Source organism: Ornithorhynchus anatinus, chromosome X5 (assembly GCF_004115215.2).
Source record: "Ornithorhynchus anatinus isolate Pmale09 chromosome X5, mOrnAna1.pri.v4, whole genome shotgun sequence".
NCBI classification, from domain to species: domain Eukaryota; kingdom Metazoa; phylum Chordata; class Mammalia; order Monotremata; family Ornithorhynchidae; genus Ornithorhynchus; species Ornithorhynchus anatinus.
This window is the reverse complement of record NC_041753.1, coordinates 27,813,186-27,838,972: the sequence shown is the minus strand read 5'-3', so window position 1 is coordinate 27,838,972 and position 25,787 is coordinate 27,813,186. Positions and strand designations below refer to the sequence as shown.

Genomic DNA, 25,787 nt, shown 5'->3' with positions numbered 1-25,787 from the left:
GATGGAGAAGAGACAGGGACAGGGACAGATGTGAGGCTTGAGAGATGTCCGCAATTGGCAGCGGGAGGCTGAGGAGTAGCCAGAGAAACAGACCGAGAGAGCGGCTAGAGAGAAATAGAACTAAAAGAGGTCTGTGTCAGAAAAAGCAGGAGGGGTTCTTCCAGTGTCAAAGACAACCAAGAGGTTGATTAGCGAGTCCTTTCCTCTCAGGGTTGCACCTGGAGAGTTCCCAGTGCTCTACCAGTCTCGACTAGGGGAGGGAGAGTCAAGCAGAGGCCTGTCCATTCTGTTCTTTTCCTAGCTTGTGCAGTGGCTAGCGAGTGGAAGCAATCTACTACAAGTCAAAACTCCTGTGCCGAGCAGCAGCGGCATGAGAGAGAGTCGAGGGCAGACACTCAGGTTTACTGCGTGGAAGGAAGGCAATGGTAAGCTGCTTCCGCATTTTTACCAAGAAAACTCTATGGATCCAGTCCCAGAACAATTGCAGATGGAGAGTGGGGTGTTCTGGGAGAGATGTGTCCATGGTGTCGCTATGGGTCAGAAATGACTCGAGGGCATAAGATGAGACACGCGTGTCCTTTAGATTTGGGAAGGAGGTTATTGGTGGATCTGGGGGAGAGAGAGGTTTCAGTGGAGGGGAGGGGTGAAAGCCAGATTCTAAACGTCGAGGGGGGAGTTGGAGGAGAGGAAGTGGATAGCTGGATGGTGCAGTGAGGTTGAGAGAGTGGTATTTTTGGATAGGGGATGTACATACAGGTGCATTTGAAAGCAGCGTGGGTGGAACCATTTTAGAGAGAAAGAGCAATTGGAGATGGCCATCAGGGAGAGACCTAAAGTGAATGCAGGTGTTTCTGTAAGGACTGAAGGAATGAGGTCAAAGGCATAAGTGGAGGAGATTTTGAAAGCAGACAGTAGTACTCCTGAGACGTGGTCAGAAAAGAATAAAAGGCGATGAAAGGAATAAGAAGGGCCTGGGGAGATGAGGGGAAGCATCCAGAGAGTTTATATCTGATGGTTTTGATTTCATCAACAAAATACTTTGTCAGGTCGTCGGGGTTTTTTTTTTCTTTTGTGGATAGGGAAGTTGTGGGTGTGTTTGAAAGCTGAGCGGAAGGAATCACCAAAGAGAAATGAGTTGAAGAGCAGTGTAGCTTAGTGGAAAGAGCAGAAAGAGCACGGACCTAGGACTCTGGGGAGCTGGATTCTAATCCAGGCTTTGCCACCTGTTTGCTGTATGACTTTGGGCAAGTCTCTTAACTTCTCTGTGTCTGTTTCTTCATCTGTAAAATGTGGATTCAGTTCCTGTTCTCCCTCCTACTTAGACCGTGAGCCTCAGTAGGACAGGAACTGTGTCTGATTTGATTAACTTGTATGTACCCAAGTGCTTAGAACAGTGCTTGACATATAGTAAGAACTTTACAGATACCACAGTCAATCAAGGTATTTATTGAACATTTCTGTATTAAGCAACTTGAGAAAGTACAACCAACAGGGTTGGTAGACGTGGTTCCCTGCCCACAAGGAACCTACAGTCGTAGAGGGAGTTGATAAATAATAATAATATGGTGATTAGAGAGACAAGAGTAGACACCACTGTTTTTGAGATGGTTTGAGGGGTGAGAGAAAGGGAAGGTGAAATATACCAAGGGTTACAGAAGGGAGTTAAATGTCTGGAATTGTTGATATAATAATAATAATGATGATGATGGTATTTGTTAAGCTCTATGTGCCAAGCACTGTTCTTAGTGCTGGGGTAGATAGAAGGTTGTCAGGTTGTCCCTCGTGGGGCTCACAGTCTTAATGCATTTTACAGATGAGGTAACTGAGGCACAGGGAAATTAAGTGACTTGTCCAAAGCCACACAGCTGAAAGGTGACAGGGCTGGGATTAGAACCCATGACCTCTGACTCCCAAGCCTCTTTCCACTAAGCCACGCTGCTTCTCTGAAGCAGGGGAGCATGGGAGTCAATAAGGGAGGAGAAGTTGTTTTTCTGAGGAAGGGGCAGTTATAGCAGGTGAGGATGAAATTAGCATGGCCAAAGTTGATGTGGTGTGTGGATCTTCACTAACACCTTTCCATAGCTTGAAGAAATTTGTCTATGCCCAAGCAGTAACACCACTACACTAATCTTGTCACTTTCTGGCTTGACTGAAACTTCACCTGTCTTGTGCTTAGAATGTTTGGTTTTTTTTATCGTGAATACTTGTTTTGAAATGAAAACAGACTTGGATTTCTCCCTTTTGGAAGGTTTACATCTCAATGAATAATGTGATTCGTTGCCCAGTGTGCATTTTGTCACTTATATGTGATTTTAGGTCATTTTCGTCCAAGCCGTGCTTGCCACTAACTTGACTAATTGACTGTTGGCTGCTCTAAAGTTCCTTCTCCTGTAATGCGGGTGTTGCCTTCTCTGAGAATCCGACGTCAAGAAAAAATCACGCTGTGGTATTCAGCTCCGACCAATGGCACGCACATCTGCACAAACACTTCTTTTGGTATTGCGTGATCCAGTGATCCAATCTGACACAAGAACTGTTGGAAGACTGATCCGAAATGTGTAGTGAAAACGTTATGGAAGAACCGACTAATGAAATGTAGTTGCCTCCTTTCGGTTTTCTTTGAGATGGGCCTAGTGGAAAGACCTCGGTGGGCTAAGAGCAGAGTAACGATGGAAAGGGGAGACAGGGTTTTGAAGGCCTCAAGTGTTCCTGCAAATTGATTCCCCAGTGTTCCTGCCAGTGTTTAGTGCCACATACAAACCAAGTTCAAGGCAGGATTTTTTTTAATGGTACCTGTTAAGCTTTTACTATGCTCCAGACACTGTACTAAGCGCTGGCAAAGATCCAAGGTAATCAGCGTGGACATAGTCCCGTCCCACATGGGATCACAATCTAAGTTGGAGGGAGGAGTATTTAACCCCCGTATTAAAGTTGTGGTTACTGAGGTACGGAGAAGCTGAAGTGAGCTTGTCTAAGGCCCCCCAGCAGTGGGTTTAGAACCCAGGTCGTTCGTTCTGTTTGTTTATAAGCTGCTTATTATGTGCTAGGCCACTGTTACTAAGCCACAGGGGTAGATACAAGTTAATGAGTTTGGACACAGTCCCTAGCCCACATAGGGATAGCAGTCTTAATCCCCATTTTACAGATGAGGTCACTGAGGCACAGAGGAAGTGAAGTGACTCACCCACGGTCACACAGCAGACAAGTGGGAGAGATGGGATTAGACCCAGGTCCTTCTGACTCCCAGGCCCATGCTCTTTCCACTAGGCCCTGCTGCTCTCCTTGATTTCTCCGGTGCTGGAAGAGGGATCCTAAAAACCTAACAATAATAATAATAACGATGGTATTTGTTAAGCTCTCACTATATACCAGGAACTGAACTAAGCGCTGGGGTGGGTACAAGCAAATTGGGTTGGACACAGTCCCTATCTCAGGTGTGGCTCACAGTCTCACCCCCATTTTACAGATGAGGTAACTGAGGCCCAGGGAAGTGAAGTGACTTGTCCAAGGTCACACAGCAGAAAAGCGGCGGAGCCGGGATTAGAACCCATGGCAGTAGTTGCCATGGTGTTTCCCAGTGGTAGTTGGCTCTTGTTTGTAAGCCAACATATGTATGGAGAGTTTTGCTTGTGGCTTTCGTAGGCTAATTTTCTTGCACTTGCTTGAGTCGATTCTTCTGTGCAAATTGTCTATTGAACGTACTCTCTTGTAGTCTTTGCCATGAACAGTTTGTGTAGTTGGAGGACAAACCAGATTAACACAGACAATTCATGATTAGCTTCCACAGTTCATGTCGGTAAAAACTCACATCACTCAACCGGGTAAACCTCTTACGAGAAACAAAACAGTTTACTCCACAATACTTCCGGAAGCTCAATTACCACAGAAATATCAGAAACGCAGTAATGCAGCAAACATTAACGGTTTTGCAAGTGACAGCAAAATAATTAGCAGGTGCTGTTCAAGTACACCGTAGCACTTTGGTTATCTTCTAAATGGCCATTTGAACATCACAACCTGAATGCTAAACTTGATTTAATTGGTGGCCATTCATTCAATCGTATTTAGCAAGTGTGCAGAGCACTGTAGCGAGTGCTTGGGAGACTACAGTCTAACGATGCCACGGACACCTTCCCTGCCCACAACGAGCTTACGGTCTAGAGGGGGAGATGGACGGTAATGGAAATGAATGAACGACACCGGTGATGTGATGTGGTATGGGCGAGACGGTCTCAGACTACGCCCTCCTGTAATGTCACCTGAGAGAGAGCTTTAGTCGCGTGATGTACCACCACCTCTGTCTACCATCACTTCTGCCACTTGCACCAATTGCTTATCTCCCGGACTCCGTGTCTGTCCGATGACCCTTAAGGCTGTGTCCTGGGCAGTTAAGCTAAGGAGCCTTAGGTGGTGATAAGCAGCGGGTAGAGGAACTTCTTTGGCTGGTGGATCTCTGCTCTGCCTTCATTCATTCATTCTTTCTTTCTTTCTTTCTTTCTTTCTTCTTTCTTTCTTTCTTTCTTCTTTCTTTCTTTCTTTCCGATCGTATTTATTGAGCGCTTACTGTGTGCCCGAGCACTGTACGAAGCACCTGGAGAGTACGACGTAACGATAAACGGACACAGCCCCTGCCACGACAAGCTTACAGTCTAGAGGGTGAGACGGACATTCAGATAAATAAATGACAGATCCGTACATAAGCTGCTGCGGGGCTGGGAGGGAGGATGAATAAAGGGAGCGAGTCAGGGCGACGCCAGAACGGAGTGGAAGAAGGGGAAAGGAGGCTCAGTCAGGGAAGGCCGCCCGGAGGACGTGCGCCGAAGTAAGGCTCTGAAGTGGGGGGAGAGTCTGTCGGATTGAGGAGGGAGGGCGTTGCAGGCGAGAGGCAGGGCAAGGGCGAAGGGTCGGTGGCGAGATAGACGAGATGGAGGTACAGGTGAGGTGGTTAGCGTTAGAGGGGCGAAGTACCTGCTTCTGCTGCCCTCTGTTGAGGACATCCAATGCAGCTGTGAGGGTGTCTGATTGGGGTCTCTCTTGCTCCTTTGGCTCTGTCTGTGGGTCTTTCTGTCTCCTCCCCCCACATTCCCATCCCCCCTGCTTTTTCCCCCCGTTATTCTTAGACTTTTGGCCTTGCCCCCAGCTTCTCATCGAGTGGTGGAATGATCGCTTTAATCATTGTACATTTGGGTCTTCTCTTTTCAGTAGCCAGAATAATTTCCCCAAAGACCTTAAGCAGAATTTACAGTTTAGAAAGGCATAAATATCAGGACCTTGCATCATGATTTACCTTGGTGGGATAATTTTCCTTTTGTCATTTTATTTTGGGATCAGATTGGGAGAGAATGATGCATAGTTGTTTCTTTAATTTATATGCTTTTTTTTTTTTGGCCTTTGGAAAAGTTTAAAACTCTGCTAAGAAATAGTATTACACAGCACCTTGGAGAAGCTGCATGGCCTAGTGGATAGAACGTGGGCCTGGGAGTCAGAAGGATCTGGATTCTAATCCACTCCGCCACTTGCCTACTCTGTGACCTTGGGCAAGTCACTTCTCTGTGCCTGTTTACTTCATCTGTCAAATGGGAATTGAGACCTTGAGTCCTATGTGAGACGGGCTGTATTCAACTTGATTGTCTTGTATCTACCCCAGGGCTTAGTACAGGGCCTGGCTCATTGTAAGCACTTAACAAACACCATTAAAAAAAAAACCCCAAACCAAAAACACTTGTATCTTAGAAATGCAAAAGACCATAACAATAGACATGATACCACTTCTAAGATTTACAATCCAGAAGTGGATCACTCTAAAACTAAAAACAGAATCCCTGAACAAACCATTCTGAAAAACTGAGAATACTTTGAAAAGATTCAATTTAAGACCCAATGGGATTGGTTTTTAGCTGAATAAATAAAGACTACAGGGTTACTCTGGGGGAAGAAGTTAATGTCGGAAATGACAAAAGGAAAAAAAGAAAGTTATTTTCTCCTTTCTTGTTCTTTCAGTGTTATTGATTAAAAAATTCAGCCCTCTCATCAGGTGCCTTGAGATTTCTACTCTTTGAATTAAGTGTGATTTCATTAGACAAGCAGTTTTGGAAACCAGCTAGTCTAACATATCAAGATTACCCACTGGTTTGAGATTCTGGCAGCTCTGGCTGTTATCTCGAAGTCAAATATGTAATCTGTGTGGGTACAGAGCAAGGAATGGGCATCAGCAGAGAAGTATTTTGCTCACAGGGCATGGATTCTGAACTGGTCCTATCGATCGGCAGTACTGATTGAGCACAGCACTGTGTGCAGAGCGCTTGGGAGAGCATAATGGAGTTGGTAGATGCATTCCTTGCCCACAACAAGGCAGACATTAATCTAAATAAATGACAGATATGTACAAGAGCGATCTTCTTACGTTACTTCATGTGTACCTCGGGTAGCAGTGACTGGATTGCAAGCTCCCTCCCTCTCTAGAAGACCGTGTCTTCTAGTAATAATAATGTTGATATTTGTTAAGGTTTACTATGTGCAGAGCACTGTTCTAAGCACTGGGGTAGATACAGGGTAATCAGATTGTCCCACAGGAGGCTCACAGTCTTAATTCCCATTTTACAAATGAGGTAATGGAGGCACAGAGAAGTTAAGTGACTTGCCCACAGTCACACAGCTGGCAAGTGCAGAGCCGGGATTCGAACCCATGACCGCTGGTAGAAGTAGTGATGGTATTTATTGAGCACTTGCTGCCTGCAGTGTCCTGGGCTAAGCACACAGGATAGTACAAAACAAGCAACAGCAGAAGTTCATTCATTCATTCAATCATATTTATTGAGCGCTTACTGTGTGCAGAGCACTATACAAAGAGCTTGGAAAGTACAATTCAGCAACAGATAGAGACAATCCTTGCCCAACAACAGGCTCACAGTCTAGAAGGGGGGAGACAGACATCAAAATAAGTAAACAGACATCCATAGCATCAGTATAAATAAATAGAATTATACTTATATACACATCATTAATAAAATAAATAGAATAATATGTACACATATGCACAGGTGCCGTGGGGCCGCGAGGGGGGATAGAGCAGAGGGAGCGAGTCGGAGCGATGGGGAGGGGAGGAGGAGCAGAGGAAAAGGGGGGCTTAGTCTGGGAAGGCTTCCTGGAGGAGGTGAGCTTTCAGCAGGGGTGCTCCGTAAATACCCTCGATAGTGAGGGCGATGGAAAGTAGCAGTCAGGTAGCTGCGTGATGATTTACGTAAGTGATTTCAGGAGCCTCGGGTGGTTGCTGGCAGTGTGTTCGTTGAGCGTAATAAAATGCACAGAGAAAATCGGAAATTGAATATGAATATTCAAAATGAATTACCCACTCGAAAATCAGTAGCGAGCCTGGTTCTTAGCAAAATGCCCGTGTTAATATTAGCATGCCACTCTCTTCACAGAATAAACCAAATTCCAACATCAGTCTGTTGTTTTTCTTCCTGGTAAATTTAATGTCAAATCAGAAGGAAAAAGAAAGGTTCTGTACAGGAAACCAGCCATGTGATACCTCCCATAAACATTTTGCGTGCACCTGTTCCAGTATTTTTTTTTAAAACTTTTCCTAAGGTGCCAAACTTAGTGACTCGCCTGTGTGTCTTTTCCTGAAGTTGTTGTTCTGGGAACTGGTGAGAACAGGAAATATTTTGAAACGGTTTTGACCCGACTAACAGAAACCTCGGCCATTTGACTTTCCAATACCAGCTTGCAGGAAAACTCTGGGTAGCTAAATTAGATAACAGAACCAGTGCCGCGACTCAGATAAAATGGAACGGGGTAGGAAATACTGACGTGAAAGTAGGAAATGGCCCATTTCATCCTGATGGATTTCAGAGTAGTTAGAGAAGGGGAAACCTGATCGAGCTCTCCTCGAGGCCCCCTCCCTTGGGGGGCGAGAGTGGGCATGTTGCAGAGGCAAAGCAGGTTTCTTTAGTGGCCCTTAAAAATGACCGTAGGCTGTAAGCTTGCCGTGGGCAGGGGATGTGTCTGCTTATTGTGATACTGTTCTCTCCCAAGCGCTTAGTACATTGGTCTGCACACAGTAAGCGCTCAATAAATATGATTGAATGAATGAAATGACAATAATAATAAAATAATTATGGTATTTGTTACGCGCTTACTATGTACCAAGCAGACAAGTTGGGTGAGGATTGTCTCCCCGCCTGAGTTTAACGATTTTTGTGTGCCACATTGGAGAGTCTTGCATTTTGCCAGCCTAATCCACCGAGTGTAGCCACACAAGCCGTCAAGCATTAAGCCTTCCTTTCTTTCCCTTCCCTTGCGATCCCCCCTTTTTTGACTTCTCTGAGCCCCATCTCTGCCTCTCCGGGTCCCCTATGCTTCCTTCCCCCAATCCAACAGACCCCAGGCAGTCAGCCTGGTTGGTCTGAAGAAGTGTAGTCTCAGAGTGTCTTGAAGGAAGGCAAACTAGTAGGGTGCTAGAATTCCGTCACGTAGAGGAATCCAAGGAAATAGCAGGCCATCCAGACGAATGTGGACTAGGGATATGAAGACTCTCAGTGTCGTGTCTGCTCCAGGAATCCTTCCAAACATTGGAAACGATAACCATGGTAACTGTGTCCTTACTATGTGTAAAGTGTTGGGATAGGTGTTCCCAAATCTGTCGTAATGTTGTCTCTTTTCCTTCATCTTCAAAGCCCTCCTAAAATCCCTTCTCTTCCCAAAATCTTTCCCTGATGAATTGACCCTGAGCCTTACAAACTTATCAGCCCACCCTGGCACTTAGAGACTTATTTATACCTCAGCACTCCCGTATATAGGTTATTCAGTTGTACATTCAACTGAATACACTGTATACTAGGGAAGCGGCACGACTTAGCAGAAAGAGCACGGGCCTGGGAGTCGGAGGATCCGGATTCTAATTCTGGCACTGCCGCTTACCTGCTGTGTGGCCTTGGGCAAGTCATTCCCCTTCTCTGTGCCTCAGTTCCCTCATCAGCAAAATGGGAATTCGAGACCTGGCCTCCCTCCTACTTAGACTGTGAGCCCCATGTGGACCTGATTATCTCATATCTACCCCAGCGCTTGCTAGAGTGCTTAGCACAGAGTAAGCGCTTAACATCTACCACAGTAGTGAATTATTATTAATTGTTTATTTTGACTACTCCCGCAAATATTTTTATGTTTATCTTCCCCATTAGAGTGTAAGTTGTTGGCGAGTAGGGAGAAGCAGCGTGGCTTAGTGGAAAGAGCATGGGCTTGGGAGTCAGAGGTCATGGGTTCTAATCCCAGCTCTGCCCCTTGTCTGCTGTGTGACCTTGGGCAAGTCACTTCACTTCTCTGGGCCTCAGTTCCCTCAACTGTCAAACGGGGATTAAGACTGTGAGCCCCACGTGGGATAACCTGATTACCCTGTATCTACCCCAGAGCTTAGCACATAATCATTATTATTATTATTATTCTTTATTCTTTGCTTCCCAAGGGCCTAATACCATGCTCCGCACCAAGTGGGAGTTCAATAAATACTACTACTACTTTCTTGGCCACTTTGAGTTTTTCCCTTCCGCTGACCCTCCTCCTCCTTTCTTGGCTGTTGCCCCATGGCTTGTCGTGGTCAGGGAACATGTCTGTCAACTCTGTTATTTGGACTCACACAAGCATTTTCACTAGCACTGATCTCTCTTGGCCTTTTGGTCTCTTTAAGCCTTCCGTTCTTAGCTTGTTAGTTGCTCAGATGGTAGGGTGATGTCACTCCTTGGCATTCAGGGGTTAAAACCAACATAACATTAGCAGGAAATTCTTAATCTCCTCTTATCCCCTTTCTTCCTCCCCCGGCTTCTGGCTCATTTATGGTTCTTTCTCTTCTCCCTGCCCTTCCCTCTCCTGGTGCTGTCACTCTGTGTAGGAAGAGGAATGAGATATTTCAGTTATTAATCATTAATACAGAATTCTGATATTGATTCATGATTGCTACCATAATTACTTTGCATTAGGGAGAAGAAAGGGGTCAACTTAATGGACTCCTCAGATTCTTCAGCTGAGTTTTTTTTTGTTTTATTTTTTAAATGGTACTTGTTAAGAGCTTGCTATGAACCAGGTACTGAACTAAGCGCTGGGGCGAATACGAGTTAATCACGTTGGACACGGTTCCTGTCGCACATGGGGCTCACGGTCTTAATCTCCATTTTACAGATGAGGTAACCGAGGCACAGAGGAGTGAAGTCACTTGCCCACGGTCACACAGCAGACTGGGATTAGAACCCAGGTCCTCTGACTCCTAGGCCCTTGATTTACCCACTAGGCCACGCTACTTCTCGTTGACTTAGTCAACTGAGGAATGTCTCTTTTAAGTTAAGCACCCATCTAGGTTTTCTTGAAAATATTGAGTCTGAGGCCTGACCTCAACAATACAGCTACAACATAATAATGTTGTCACTTTTGATGATAGTTCAGAAGCATCAGCTTCCCTCTTTCTTTTTACACTTACATATTGTTTTAAGAATATATGTTATGGCACATTTAACCTAGTCGTTTTTGTCCCACGCACCGGATCTCTTCCCTGCAGTTGAAAGCATTGCTTGCTTTTCACAAGTAGAACCCAGTGTCCTAAAATCCCCTGTGGATGAAGGAAATGAATTCATTTAGATGTTTGTTTGCTTTTAATCCTCACAGTCTTTCCTTGAGGATCTTCCTAAACATGGGTGTCCAAATTATGTATGTTGGATTCAAAGTTCCAGTAGCCGGGACTGGAAATCTCTGTCCCTAGGTTCCCGGATGCTGAGAAAAGCATTAGACATTACCTGTCTAAACTGGGCGTGGGAGTCAGAGGACCTGGGTTCTAATCCCGACTCTGCCATCTGCCTATGTGACCTTGGGCAAGTCACTTCACTTCTCTGTGCCTCAGTTCCCTCATGGGGGTTAAATCCTACTCGCTCCTCGTTAGACTGTGAGCCCCATGTGGGACCGGGGCCGGGCCCAACTTGATTAACTTGTATCTACCCCAGTGCTTAGTACAGTGCTTGGCACATAGTAAGGGTTTACTGAAGCACCATAATAATAACAAGAATCAAACCTGGTGTTGCCTATAATAATAATAATGATGATATTTCTTAAGTGCTTGCTATGTGCCAAGCACTGTTCTAAGCGCTTGGGGAGATACAAGGTTATCAGGTTGTCCCCGGGGGGCGCTTACAGTCTTAATCCCCATTTTACAGATGAGGTAACTGAGGCACAGAGAAGTTAAGTGACTTGCCCAAAGCCACACAGCAGACGAGAGGCGGAGCCGGGATTAGAACCCACGACCTCCGACTCCAAAGCCCGGGCTCTTTCCATGAAGCCACGCTGCTTCTCCTGTGATTTGGATCCAAAAGTGTTATTGGGTTTCCTTAATTACTGACAGCTTTTCTCTTCTTTCCATCTTTTAGACGTCCTCAGAAGGTGTGCTTGTGTCCGTTCCTGCCAGTCCATCCTCTCAATGTCTCCACTTACTTGTACATAATTCAGCACCCAGCAGAGGTGAGTGTGTCCATGGGAAGGGCCAAAGTTCAAAGAGTGGCTAACGGATTTGAGAGTATGAGAAAGGGCAAGAGGAAACCACCCACAACAGATGTCTCTACAACTTCCTTTAGCTCTTCAAGCAGTTATGATTCTCAGTTATTGGGAAATATTTTTCCCGTGTTACAAGCCATGTGATTTCTTGTTTGTATTGTCTGCTCTTTCCTCAAATCTGTGATCTCTGCCCTCGCTTACTCGGGTGGGAGTGTAAGCACTAGGATTTGGGAAATGGGTTGTTTTTTGTATTTTTCTCCGAGGGATTTGATTTCACACATACTGTGGTTGATTTTGTAATCTTCATATCAAGAAAGGAAATTTCAATTCCCAACTTTTAGGGGAAGAGCAGCAGTTTGCTTTCTGAGGAAAACCAACGGGTCATTTTGACAGCAATCACTCCAGCAGCGCGAAAAGAAAGCAGCGAATGCTGGCAACGTGGCTCACTGTTAGATGATAATAATAGTAACTGTGGTATTTGTTAAGCACTTACTATGTGCCTGGCACTGTATTAAGCACTGGTGAGAATACAAGTAAATCGAGTTGGACACAGTCCCTGTCCCACTTGGGGCTTGTGGTCTTAATACCCGTTTTACCGATGAGGAAACTGAGGCACAGAGAAGTGAAGAGACTTGCCCGCAGTCACACAGCAGACTGTGGAGCAGGGATTAGAACCCAGGTCCTTCTGACTCCCAGCCCTGTGCTCTATTCACTAGGCCATGCTGTTTTGCTTTTAGAAACCCAGAGGGTGTCATGGAGGCCCCTGAAGTTGGAGTCAGTAGCCACGAGGTATGTCCAGCATCCTGTGAGTGGGTAGGCTATACCGGACCTGCTTTCCTCCCTTCTTCGATTTGAGGGCTGCACTCATCCTGAGCTCTAGCCCCTTGACCTTGCCTCCTGGACTCACTTTAAATAATAATAATTCTAATAATAATAATTGTGGCTTTTGTTAAGTGCTTACTATGTGCCCGGCACTGTACGAAGCGCTGGAGTGGCTGCAAGCAATTCTGGGTGGACACAGTCCCTGTCCCACATGGGATTCACCGTCTTAATCCCCCATTTTACAGATGAGGGAACTGAGGCACAGAGAAGAGAAGTGACCTACTGAAGGTCACACAGGAGATAAGTGGCAGAGCGGGACTAGAACCCAGATCCTTCTGACTCCCAGGCCCTTGCTCTATCCACTAGGCCACTCCGCTGTCAGATCTCAAACCGTAAGCCAAAAACCATAACTGTTTGTGACCCGTGTCTGATAGGTTCCATGTCGGAGGATCGTTTCTTATGATATTTTGAAGGTGGTAATCCTGGAATGTGCAGTTTTCACAGATGGTGATTGGTTGTGCTCTAATGGAGAGAACACATCACTGACAGCTAGCGGACTCATTCCCTTCTCAATTTTTGTAAATAATTTGCACCCTGGAAAGCTTCTCAACCTCCAAATCTTCTTGTCCAAAATGGAGAGAACTAGTTTCACATACCTCTCTTGTTTGACATTTGTGAAGATTAGTAAATTGACCTTTGAAATGAATTTTGAGGTTGTTGGATCAAAGGTGCTATGAAATATAAAGTTTGTGTTCTGGCGAAGATGACTAAAATGATTATGATTAAGTGCTTATGTACCAAACACTGTACTACTAAACACTGGGCTGGATACAATATGATCAGATCAGACACGGCCCCTGTCTCATACAGGGCTCACAGTCTAAGAGGGATGGAGAACAGGTATAAAATTCCCATTTTATAGAGGAAGAAACTGAGGCACAGAGAAGTGAAGTGACTTGCCCAAGGTCACACAGGCAAGTGGCAGAGCCGGGAAGAGAAATCCCTGCATTGCTTTGATGCATATGGTAAGGTGTTCTCTCTCTGTCTATGCCTCTGTCTCTTTCTCTTTTTCTCTCTTTCAACAAAAAATAGTTGACAGGTCGCTTTGTCTCCTAACTAATCCTGATAGATGCAATTTAGATTTCAGTCTGGTGAATTTCTAGTTGATGGTCTCTATTTTTTCCAGCTGTAAAACTTGCTCAAACACTCAGAATTCCAGAGAGAATAATGGACAGTTTTGGCCACGGCTACTAGGGCTTTTTCCCCTCTCCACCAGCTTTTCCCTTTGGAGTTCACTGGGTGGAGGAGCATTAATATGTTCAATATTATTACTTCTTGTACTAAGTCAACAAGGCAATCCCAGTCACCGTTTCCTTATACTGTTCAGCACTGTTGACCTCCTACCTCAACCCCTCTCATCCACACATCAAGTTGCGGTCACACAGAATCTCCTCATTACCATTCACTGGACCATTTCTTACCAAGGATGACATGCAAAGTCGTGAAGCGTGCCATATTTTCCATTTGTATATAGTTTAATTACCCTATTTATTTTGTTAATGAGGTGTACATCCCTTGATTCTATTTATCGTGATTAAGTTGTCTTGTTTTTGTCCGTCTGTCTCCCCCGATTAGACTGTAAGCCCGTCAGTGGACAGGGATTGTCTCTATCTGCTGCCGAATTGTACATTCCAAGCGCTTAGTACAGTGCTCTGCACATAATAAGCACTCAATAAATACTATTGAAGGAATGAATGAATATTCATCCCTAACCCACAGCACTTATATACACATCTTTAACATATCTAATTATTTGTCTCTATTAAAGTCTATCTCCCCCTCTAGACTGTAAGCTCATTGGGGGGGGGGAATGTGTCCACTAATTCTGTTGTGTCGTACTCTCCTAAGCGCTTAGTACAGTGCTCTGCACGTAGCAAGCGCTCAGTAAATACCACTGATAGATTACCTCACCAAATCTGAACTGCCATTCCCTGGCCACCAGCTCCTCACCTATGATAACGACACCAACTGTAATAATAATAATCGTGATATTCGTTAAGAGCTCAATTTATACGAAGTGCTGGAATAGGTACAAGACAATCGGGTCTGGACAAGCAACCAACGTCCTCCCGCCTCCCACCCTCAAATAAGCTGTCCTCTCTCCCTGCAGGACCCTGTGAACTCCAAACTCTCTCCATGGGTCTCAGGATAAGGTGCTCTGTGGACTTGGGGTGGGGTCGGGACTAAATACGTTAAATATATGAAATATACTCATGCCGTTCTCTACCTCAGTTCTGCCTCCAAAAGGAGCCTGGACATTTGCATGACTCTGCTCCAACATTTGCATGACTCTGCTCCACCAACAAATAGATGACAAAAAGCAAAGACAGACAGATTGCAAGGACCTTCACATAGGCTAGATATTAATGGACGATGACAAACCTTTATTTTTCAAGTCATAAAACTAAATTAGCAATGGTATGGGGGATGGCTTATCCTTGCCGTGGACTGAGATTAGCTCAAATATACAGAAAAATATATCACCATTTCCACAAAACCCACAATATCAAATTTCAACACTTATTTATTACAACCTATTACCTCCCCAGACATTGCCTTCTCAAGTTTTAATAGCCGTTCTTTTGTATGTTTTCGACCACTCAAAGTTTCAGTTTACAGAATCATTTTCAATTTCATTGAAAAAAATATTTTCCAAATTGTTATTAGTAAATGTTTTTCCAGAGGGAGACTTGGAGATTGAAAGTTGGTATTTTGCCATCATTTGTTCACATGCTTTTAGTCTTTTCTCTGTCTCTTCCTCTCTTTCTCTCTCTTGCTCTCTCCCCCCCCCCCCCCCCCCGAATTTACCAGTATTCGCTCCCCAACTCCAAAAGTTACCAAAAGAACTCATCCATCATGCATAGCCCTAAAAACCCAAATGACCACCTCATTTGCTTTAATTTTAGCTAATGTTTCTCCTATGTCTTTTTTGGTTATGCCTAGGGATTTTTGAGAGGGACAGTGTGTTGTAAGTGATAGAAATGGAAATCTGGGTATCTTTATAGTGATGGGTCATTAACTATAACATCTATTGAAGATCCACTCTGTGCAGACCATTGCACTAATGGTTGTAGTCAGCTACAAAGGAAATAGAAGAAAGAGTCTTTGCCTTTGAAGCTTACAGTCTAAAGAGGGAGATAGGAGAAACAAAAACAGGCATTCATTCTTTCAAGGGTTTTTACAGAACATCTTACTAAACTCTGGGGGAAAGTTCAAGGATGATACAGGGGCCTCACAATGTAGGAATAAATGTTAGGGGTAGAGACAGCCCCACAAGGAGAGGTTGAAGAGATTTAAAAAATGGCAGAATTAAAGAAAACAAGGCCAGCAGTGGAAAGAGTTATAGCTACAGTAGGGCTAAAGGAGAAATTTTCCAGCCCTTCATCACTTTAGCAGGCTTGTCTAGAGGTCAAAAGTCACAACCATCTAAACATTCTGCCTCTGCTGGTTAATCAATCAGTTGTATTTATTGAGCACTTACTGTGTGCAGAGCACTGTAGCAAGCGCTTGGGAGAGTACAGTCTAACTGAGTTAGTAGACAGTCTCCCCGCCCACAACGAGTTTACTGTCTAAAGATGAGCTTAAACTACCTCCCGTGTTAATTTGGGAGCACCGGGACCCCAGTTAGCTTCCCCTGGGATCCTAAGGCCCTTAAGTTCATCTCTTTCCAAGATCAGCAGGTTGGGATTCCTGCCTAGCATACCTCAGATCCCTTCTCCTCTAGCCCTACTGCAGCAGACAGGGAGGTCGATCCATCAGTGTTTGTTATTGCTACTTACTGAGATCAGAGATATCTTCTTGCAAGTATTCTGTGTCAGGTAACAATCAAACAGAATTCCGGTTCAAACGGCTCATCCCTAGGTCTAAGACATTTCCTCCCAGAAGCCTCTGATCTTTCCTGTAGGCATCCTGTACTTCGCTTACTCTGGTCCTTTCTGCCTCTCATGGGCAGGAGGCTTGCCCCTCTGGAGTCTTCTGGACACCAAACCTTCAGGGTATCCTAGCCCTCTTTGGGTTCATTCTCTCTAATCCCTCCATGTGCCCTAACTTTTCTTTTTTTCTCTTTTTTTTTAAAATGGTATTTAAATGTTTACTACTGCCAGGCACTGTTTTAAGCGCTGGAGTAGGTACAATTTTGGACACAGTCCCTATCCCACACGGGGCTCACAGTCCTAGTCCTTATTTAACAGATGAGGTAACTGAGGCCCGGAGAAGTGAAGCGACTTGCCCGAGGTCACCTGGCAGACAAGTGGCAGAATGGGGATAAGAACCCAAGTCCTTCTGACTCCCAGGCCCATGCTCTAACCACAAGGCCACACTGCTTCTCTTCCATTCATTCATTCATTCAATAGTATTTATTGAGCGCTTACTATGTGCAGAGCACTGTACTAAGCGCTTGGAATGAACAAGTTGGCAACAGATAGAGACAGTCCCTGCCGTTTGACGGGCTTACAGTCTAATCGGGGGAGACGGACCGACAAGAACAATGGCAATAAATAAAGTCAAGGGGAAGAACATCTCGTAAAAACAATGGCAACTACCAGGATCACTGCTCCCAGCTTTCTCTGTCCTCTCCTCTCCCACGAACACAGCTCCCATTTCTTGCATCGGATGGCCAAGGGTCTTCATCCTCAACTACCCGGCCCCCCTATTTTCCAGTTCTTCCCTCCAAATGGTTACAAGTTAATGTCATATAAGGCATTGACTAAACTTCCCTCAGGGAGGGTTACTTAGGAATGAATCTCTCCTCCTGAACGAGGTGGGAATAGCTGGAAATAGTGCCACAACTGGAGTTGGGGGTTGAAGAAGAAAGCTTTCATTTGCAATGTTCATTCTTTCTTCAGCCTTATAAATATGAAGCACGTTGCTTCCGAGTTCTTTAGAAATCCCCCAAAGCAGGGAAACTTTACATATAATTTCCCCAAGCGCAGTCATGAAGCTATTGGCAATTTTCAGTGAATGACTCTGGGCAAATAATAATACTTAATAAGAATTTTGCATTTGTATAGTTTTCTTCATACAAGAGTCTCAAAGGTCTTAGCCACATCCGTTCTCCTGGTACCTCTCTAAACAATATTTTACCCGGGCCCAACTTAACATTTGTAGAAATCCCAGTAGACAGATCAGTTTTCTTAAGAACTGTCAAATGTCACTTGGGCTCCAGAAACTATTGAAAAAGTTTGGCTATCCTGAAAAGTTTAAGAACATCACCGTATAGACAGGTGATTGGTTAATTAAAACTAAAGAAGGAGAGTCGAATTATGAGGAGTACCTGATCCGGACCCATATGAGCTCTCATAAACGAAGAGTCTAAGGATGAACTGGGGTATACAGAATCCTACAAATAGCAGAGGAAATGTCGTGTGTTGATTCTAACGTTCCCGAAGACCAGCATCACTTTAAGGCATGAACACAAAGTGAAATATTTTCGGAGCCTCACCTCCTGAAGAGAAATGCTTTTATTCTCAAGCTTCCCCATTAAGTTGCCAATTTGCAAAGGTCAGCCGTGACTTGACCGGCATACTCAAACGCACTCAGCTGTTTCATGATCATTATAGTCATCTAGTGCAATTGGAAGCCCATGGCAGAGTATTCGATTACTCAAGATGGAGAGGAAATTTATTACAAGAGATAAGGATTTATTCTATTAATTTTGACTCCCGTTCTGGAGCTTCAGACAGAGCGTTTTTAAAGGCATTCTTAACTCCTGGTGGTGGGTTTTTGTCATCTGAAAACCCTGTAATGCTTTTATCCCCACCTTTCATTACAACTATGTTTAAGAACTCTGAAAGAGGAGTCAGGTGGTCTTTGATCTAGAAACAGCGGAGAAACAATTATTTTAGGGACTATGGAAAAGAATGCCCCTTCCAAGAAGCCCTCCAGTGACAGTCCAGTATTTTTGAATTTTCAGATTTAACTTGGATCAGTCAATCCATCAATAGTATTTATTGAGCACTTGCTTTGGGCAGAGCACTGTATTGAGCACATAGGGAAGTACGATACAATAGAGTTGGTAGCCACAAGGTGCCGCGTGGCTGGCCCGGGAACTTGAAGGACCTGGGTTCTAATCCCAGCTCTGCCACTTGTCTGCTGTGTGGCCTCGGGCGAGTCACTTCACTTCTCTTGCCTCGGCGACTTCATCTGTAAAATGGGGATTGAGACTGTGAGCCCCACGTGGGACAGGGACTGTGTCCAACCTGATTACTTTGTATTTACCCAAGCACTTAGAAAAGTGCCTGGCTAACAAATACCATTAAGAAAAAAAGGAGCTTACAGTCTACAGGGGAAGACAGACATTAAAGTGTATTACAGATAAGGGAAATGGGAGAGAATAAGGTTAGGAGTTAAATTGGTCTCACCATTTGTCCTATATGGTCTAGAAAAAAATGTTTGAAGCTATGAGTGAACTCAGGGAACCACTGTCAATTGCTTTTTTAAGAAAAATCTTTCAGAAAAGTATGGTAGAATTTTTGAACTTTCTCCAAAGTGTCAGGAAGCTTTGCTTTTCATTCCTAGATTTTTTTTAATTGAAGAGTACGCAGTAAGCCAAACCGGTAGTATAGAAATTCCAAACTTCAAATTAATTAAAACATTCTGTTCTATATTTGCTATTTTAGTGACAAACTGCTGGATGTTTGTGAGAATAAGTAGTAAAAAAAAGTGAATTGAACATGCATCATAAGTGCCTGAAGAAGTGTGTTTGTCTTTCTAAAATCTAACATTTTCCAATTAAAGGAAAATCGAGTATTGCGGACAGTGCCTTTGCTAGCAGCGTGCCTCCCCAAAGATAAGTGTCAGGTCAAGATTGGTCGACGTTTCAACGAAGACAGGTAAATCAAACTTTGCATTCAACTTCCGAGGTATGATGATTTAAAAAGATGCTTCTTGTGCAGTTCCCTGAAGATGACTTTTTGGATGAAGATGAAAATCATTTGAAGGCATTGGGCCTGGCAGTCAAATGATGTGGGTTCTAGTCATTCATTCAGTCGTATTTATTGAGCACTTACTCTGTGCAGAGCACTGTACTAAGCACTTGGAAAGTACAATGCAGACCCGACTATGGCTGGTTTGTTCTGTGACCCTAGCCAAGTCACTTTACCTCTCTGTGCCTTTGAGTCCTCATCTGTAAAATTATCACAGGGTTATCGTGAGGGCCAAATGATTCAATTGCTGGGAAAGTTCACTGGGAGAAGAACTGCTATTCACTCCCGAGCACTTTAGTGCAGTGCTCCGCACACTGAAAGCGCTCAATAAATATGATTGATTCTGATTCAAAGTAGTACCTGAGCACCATGTGAGTTGCTTCTGTTTTACTTTCCCAAGTGCTTAGTAGACTATTTGGTGTTGATTGGTAGATGTGTCTGAAAAAGATGGGTACATAGATGGATTTAGAAACTAAAGTGGCTTTACTGATAAATATTATGACCTGTGTGCATTTGCCCCCATCTCTCTTAGCTTTACTGCATGTGAATTCTCAGTATAACAGGTCTGTCTTAATAATCATCCATTCCCACTTCTTGCTCAGGTGTGCTCAGAACCTAGGTAAAATAAGAGGAAACAAAGACTGTATTTTAATAGAGAAGCACCATGGCTTTGTGGAAAGAACGCTGACTTGGGAGTCAGAGGGCTTGGGTTTTAATCCTGGCTCTGCCACTCATCTGCTGACCTTGGGCAAGCCACTTAACTTCTCCATGCCTCAGTTACCTCATCTGTAAAATGGGGATTAAGACTGCGAACCCCACGTGGGACAACCCGTGTGCTTCAGAACAGTGCTGGGCACATAGTAAGCGCTTAACAAATGCCATTATTATTATTATTATACATACCTAGGTCATTATTTTTGGATACGAATGTGTACTGACAACAAGTCTTTTTCTCTAAAATAAAAGGAATGCCATTTATCAATCAATCTATCAACCACTCACTCAGTGGTATTGAAGTGGTGGCAGTATGCAGAGCACTGCCCTGAACGCTTGGCAGAGTACAATACAACAGAGTTAGTAGATCCTGCCCTCAAGCAGTTTACAGTCCAGTGGGGGAGGTGGACACTACAAAAACATTACAGAGAGGGGAAGCCACAAGAGTATAAGGAAAATTAAAGAGTGCTGTGGGATCCTAGAAGGAAAATTGGTGATATAAAGGCAAAATTTGTTTTCTCTGCCTCTTTTAGCACCCTCTTCCTGGGTACTTTAAGTTCCTTATGGCCTGGGAGCATGTATTTTGCTTCCGCCATACACTCCCGGGCGCATATTAGAGTGTGTGGCAATCTGGAGCTGCTCACTGAATGCTAGTAGTAGATTGATTGATTAGTATCAGTCAATCAATCGTATTTAATTCATTCAGTCGTGTTTATTGAGTGCTTACTTTGTGCAGAGCACTGTACTAAGCACTTGGAAAGTACAATTCGGCAACAGATAGACACAATCCCTACCCAGCAGTGGGCTCACAGTCTAGGAGCGGGGAGACAGACAACAAAACAAAACAAGTAAACAGGCATCAATGCCTTCAAAATAGATAAATAAAATCATAGATATGTACACATCATTAATAAAATGAAGAGTAATAAATATGTACAAATATACACAAGTGCTGTAGGGAAGGGAGGGGGGTAGAGCAGAAGGAGGGAGTCGGGGCGGTGGGGAGGGGAGGAGGAGCAGAGGGAAAGGGAGGGCTCAGTCTGGGAAAGCCTCCCGAGGAAGTGAGCTCTCATTAGGGCTTTGAAGGGGGGAAGTAAGCTAGTTTGGTGGATGTGAAGAGGGAGGGCGTTCCAGGCCAGAGGCAGGACATGGGCTAGGGGTCGATGGAGGGACAGGTGAGAACAAGGCACAGGGAGGAGGTTGGCAGCAGAGGAGCGGAGTGTGCGGTCTGGGCTGTAGAAGGAGAGAAGGGAGGTGAGGTAGGAGGGGTCAAGGTGATGGAGAACTTTGAAGCCAATAGTGAGGAGTTTTTGCTTCATACAAAGGTTGATAGGCAACCACTGGAGATTCTTGAGGAGGGAGTGACATGTCCAGAGCGTTTCTGTAGAAAGATAATCCGGGCAGCAGAGTGAAGTGTAGACTGAAGTGGGGAGAGACAGGAGGTTGGGAGATCAGAAAGGATGCTGATGCAGTAATCCAGTCGGGATATGATGAGCGATTGACCACCTTGTTCCACTACTGACTGCTTTGTGCTCTCTTTCCTGGTTTCCCACCCAACTTTGCTCTCCCTTTCCTTTGTACTTTGAAGTCACTCATGACCAGTTAGTTTTCTTCCTCCTTCTACCATCCTCCCACCCACCTAGGCTCAATTGAAGCATGCCAGAGTGTGATCATCTGTAGCACCCTCATGCACTCTTTCTCTGAGTTTGATCCTCCAGTGAGTTGTGCATCCAACTATCATTCATTTGGTCTCCGCTACATTCTCTACTTTGTTCAAGAGAATGCCATGTGGCATAGAACAGACTTCCCAAGTCCAGGATATATTGTGCCCGTCCTCCCCTCCTGCAAGTCTTCGGTCTCTGCCGTAAAAAAGAACATTAAATAAGGCTGACGTTAGAGGGTAAAGGAGGAGGATTGTGCTGAATTCCCTATTTACCAGTGAGCTGGAGCTGAATCAGTAAATCAATCAGTGGTATGTATTGAGCGCTTACGGTGTGCGGAGCACTGTACTGAGCGTGTGGGAGAGAAGCAGAAGCAGCAGACATATTTTGAGTTTCTCCCCCTCTAGACCATAAGCTCGTTGTGGGCAGTGAATGTGTCCATTTCTTGTTGCACGGTACTCTCCCTTGCGCTTAGTACAGTGCTCTGCTCGCAGTAAGCGCTCAATAATTACAACTGGCTGGCTAACTTTGAGTTCGTGGTTCTGGTAGTTTTTTATGTGGGTCAGGTAGAAAGGCGTGGAAAGCACACCCTTGTATGGGAAGAGATGAGAGAAACCCCATCCTCTCATCCCAGCAGCAGTGCCAGAAGTAGCGGCTAATGAAACTACTCCCCTAGTCAAAGTCCTGACGACCCAACTTCAGGTGCGGTAACTGGCTCTGATTCACAAACTCCAAATTTTCCTCGAGATGGCCACCTTTGGAGATATTCCCCCTGGATAAAGTCTTGAAAAGCAACCCGGTCAGATCTCGTCATTCTCAGGAAAGGCCCCGTTTCATGCCTTCCTTAGGAAAAATAAGAGTTTAGCATAGCGGAAATAGCCCTTTGACCAAACGGAAACTTAATCGGTTCCCTTTGGAATAGCACATTGTGTTTTATATCTTTTCTTATCCCTCTCAGTTCGGCAGTCGAGGTCTACGCGGGTCTTTTTCTTGTGCTCTCTCCTCTGCTCCTCAGTAATTTCAGGGTCGAGTTCTTGGTTTCAAAATCAGATTGGCTGGAAGTCTTGAATAATGTATCGCTGGTAGGCTGTGGCACTCGCTGTCTGCGCATAAGCTGTCAGAAACGCTTAATTCTTTTTTCTTCCTTTTAGTCACATGCCGACACTAGGGGTGTTTCCCTGGTAAACCCTTCAAGGGAGACAAAAGAAGAAGGTCGATGTTATTCTCCGAGGTGAAATTCATCATGGGGAAAAATGAATATTGTTTAAACGTAAGAGCCAAACTCATATGCTGTTGGAAGTCAAGCAGAGTTTAAATTGTAAATAAAAACCACCACCTGCAATAATCCTTCTGAATTCTTGGAGCCCACACTTAATTCATTATTCAGCATGGAAGTGCTGCATAGAGAAAAAAATAGAGCAAAGTTCTCATTCTCCAATAAGATTTCATTCAGTCCGAGCTTAACTCTATCTTTCATAATCCTAATTTACACAGTTGTGGAAATGAGGGTCTAGATGGGGGACGGGTCCTTTGCTGGCAAACAGTTCTGGGACCTTATCACTCCACCAGAATGCAAATCATTTGCATAGATAAATGATTCAACAGATTCCCAAAGTAAATAACTGTTATTTCCAGCGCTGCCAATAAGTGTTTTCAATTAATTGTATAACTTGCATAACTACCGTAAGGAATTACTTGGTATTCAACCCAGTAGAGAAATCGCATTCTATTTATGATGGAAATGAGTTGCGACTTCCCGTTGTACCCCCAAACGCCACCTAATCTTCTGCCTTTATGAGGGGTCTATTTGGAAGAAAATGCCAATTTGTTCTTCTGGATTCAGTGATTTCCCTAAGGGGAAAAAATGGGTGCATAGGTGCTTGCTTCAGGGAGAGACAGCAGTGGCTTTGGTTTCAGAGAAGGGAATCTTAAGGTCTCAGTGCTCCTCTGATTAGTCACAGGGCCAGAATAATGCCCCCCTACATTTTCATGGGCACAGCATACAACAATAATAATAATAATAATAATAATGTTGGTATTTGTTAAGCGCTTACTATGTGCAGAGCACTCTATTTAGTTGCCATCGGTTTTTACGAGATGTTCTTCCCCTTGACGCTGTTTAGTGCCATTGTTCTTGTCTGTCCGTCTCCCCCGATTAGACTGTAAGCCCGTCAAACGGCAGGGACTGTCTCTATCTGTTGCCGACTTGTTCATCCCAAGCGCTTAGTACAGTGCTCTGCACATAGTAAGCGCTCAATAAATACTATTGAATGAATGAATAAGCGCTGGGGTAGACACAGGGGAATCAGGTTGTCCCACGTGGGGCTCACAGTCTTAATCCCCATTTAACAGATGAGGGAACTGAAGCACCGAGAAGTTAAGTGACTTGCCCACAGTCACACAGCTAACAAGTGGCAGAGCTGAGATTCGAACTCATGACCTCTGACTCCAAAGCCCGTGCTCTTTCCACTGAGCCATGCTGCTTCTCAAGAAGGCAAAACGTACCTGGGAAGCAGTGTGGCCTACAGGATAGAGCACGGGCCTGGGAGTCAGAGGACCTGGGTTCTAATCCTGGCTCCGCCACTTGTCTCCTGTGTGACCTTGGGCAAATCACTGCACTTCTCTGGGCCTCAGTTCCCTCACCTGTAAAATGGGGAGTGAGACTGTGAGCCCTACGTGGGAGAGGGACTGTGTCCAACCTGATTTGCTTGTATCTGCCCCAGCACTTAGTACAGTGCCTGGCACTTGGTAAGCGCTTAACAAGTACCACAATTATTATTATTGTTATTACATTTTCATGGGCACAGCATACAAGAGGGCACAAAGTGCCTGGAAAGCAACATAGCCTATTGGAAAGAGCACGGGCCTGGGAGTCAGAGGACCCGGGTTCCAGTGCCAGCTCCTCCACTTACCTGCTGTGTGACCTTAGGCAAATCACTTCACTTCTGTGCCTCAGTTTCAGTAAGTATGTATCTGTGTTCTTACGTTTGCTTTGGCTCTCTCATTTAACTCTAAACTCCTCAAGGTCTGGATCTTGCCTTACATTTCTGAGTTTCTGGCATAGGGCATTTAGGGCCGAATAAGCCAAATGAGATATCATTTTTGCCTTCATATAAAGCCAGGGCATAGCCCCCCCCAGAATACTGTGTTTTAAATTCTCAGTGTGTTTAGGATAATCCTATGGACCTAGTAAGATGTTAATTTAGCTGATGATGAAACGTCCTCTAGACTGTAAGCTCACTGTGGGCTGGGAACACGTCTACGGATAGTGCAGCGGCCTGGGAGTTGGAAGGTTGTGGGTTCTAATCCCGTCTCCACCAATGGTCTGCTGTGTGACCTAGGGCAAGCCACTTCACTTCCCTGTGCCTCAGTTCCCTCATTGGTAAAATGGAGATTGTGACTGTGACAGAGACTGGGTCAACCCGATATGCTTGTATCCCCCCCAGCTCTTAGTACAGTGCCTGGCACGCAGTAAGCGCTTAACAAATATCACAATTATTAACTCTGTTATATTGTATTCTCCCAAGCGCTTAGTACAGTGCAAATAATGTCTTCTATCCCAGAATGTTTCCTCAAGAGAGGGAAATTATTTTAATCTGGATGAGTTGGAAGATGTTTTTTCATTTCCTGTTTTGATCCCTAGGCCCCAGCCCCCCTCCTTTTTTTTTTTTTTGGTTGGGAGGGGCTAAGTACAATAGTCATTGGAAAAACGTTGGAAGGTGTGCATTCTAGATTTCATTTCCAGTTCTGACTGGTCCAAATCACCCCATCAGGACAGAACGGTCCCCTAACTTAGACCAGAGGTGTTTTCAAATTTGGAAATCATTAGGCTGCTTAATTTTTTGGATTTTGCAATGAAATTATGTGCAAAACATATACAACTTTTTTCAAATTCTATCAAATTTCAGCTTGCTAAAATCAGTATAGAAAATTTCATGCAATCAAACTGTCAGCTCAGGTACAGGTCAGTAATCAGATCTGGTACATCAAAAATCCATTAGTGTCTTAGAAAACTTGTTACATTTTCAATATCTTTTAGCAAATTCAGTACAATTTTTATACTGATAGAGACATGTTT

The 25,787-nt window shown here is 44.4% G+C and overlaps 1 protein-coding gene and 1 long non-coding RNA gene across 2 annotated transcripts in view; both read left to right on the top strand.

The window, feature by feature from the left end:
• DTWD2 (DTW domain containing 2) overlaps nucleotides 1-25,787 on the top strand; it is a 177,404-nt gene that overhangs the window by 66,119 nt on the left and 85,498 nt on the right. The window lies entirely within an intron of this gene.
• Nucleotides 12,279-23,033, top strand: LOC114808174. The gene is made up of 3 exons (XR_003756031.2): nucleotides 12,279-12,318; nucleotides 19,147-19,241; nucleotides 22,861-23,033. It is a non-coding gene; the product is annotated as an uncharacterized LOC114808174 (long non-coding RNA).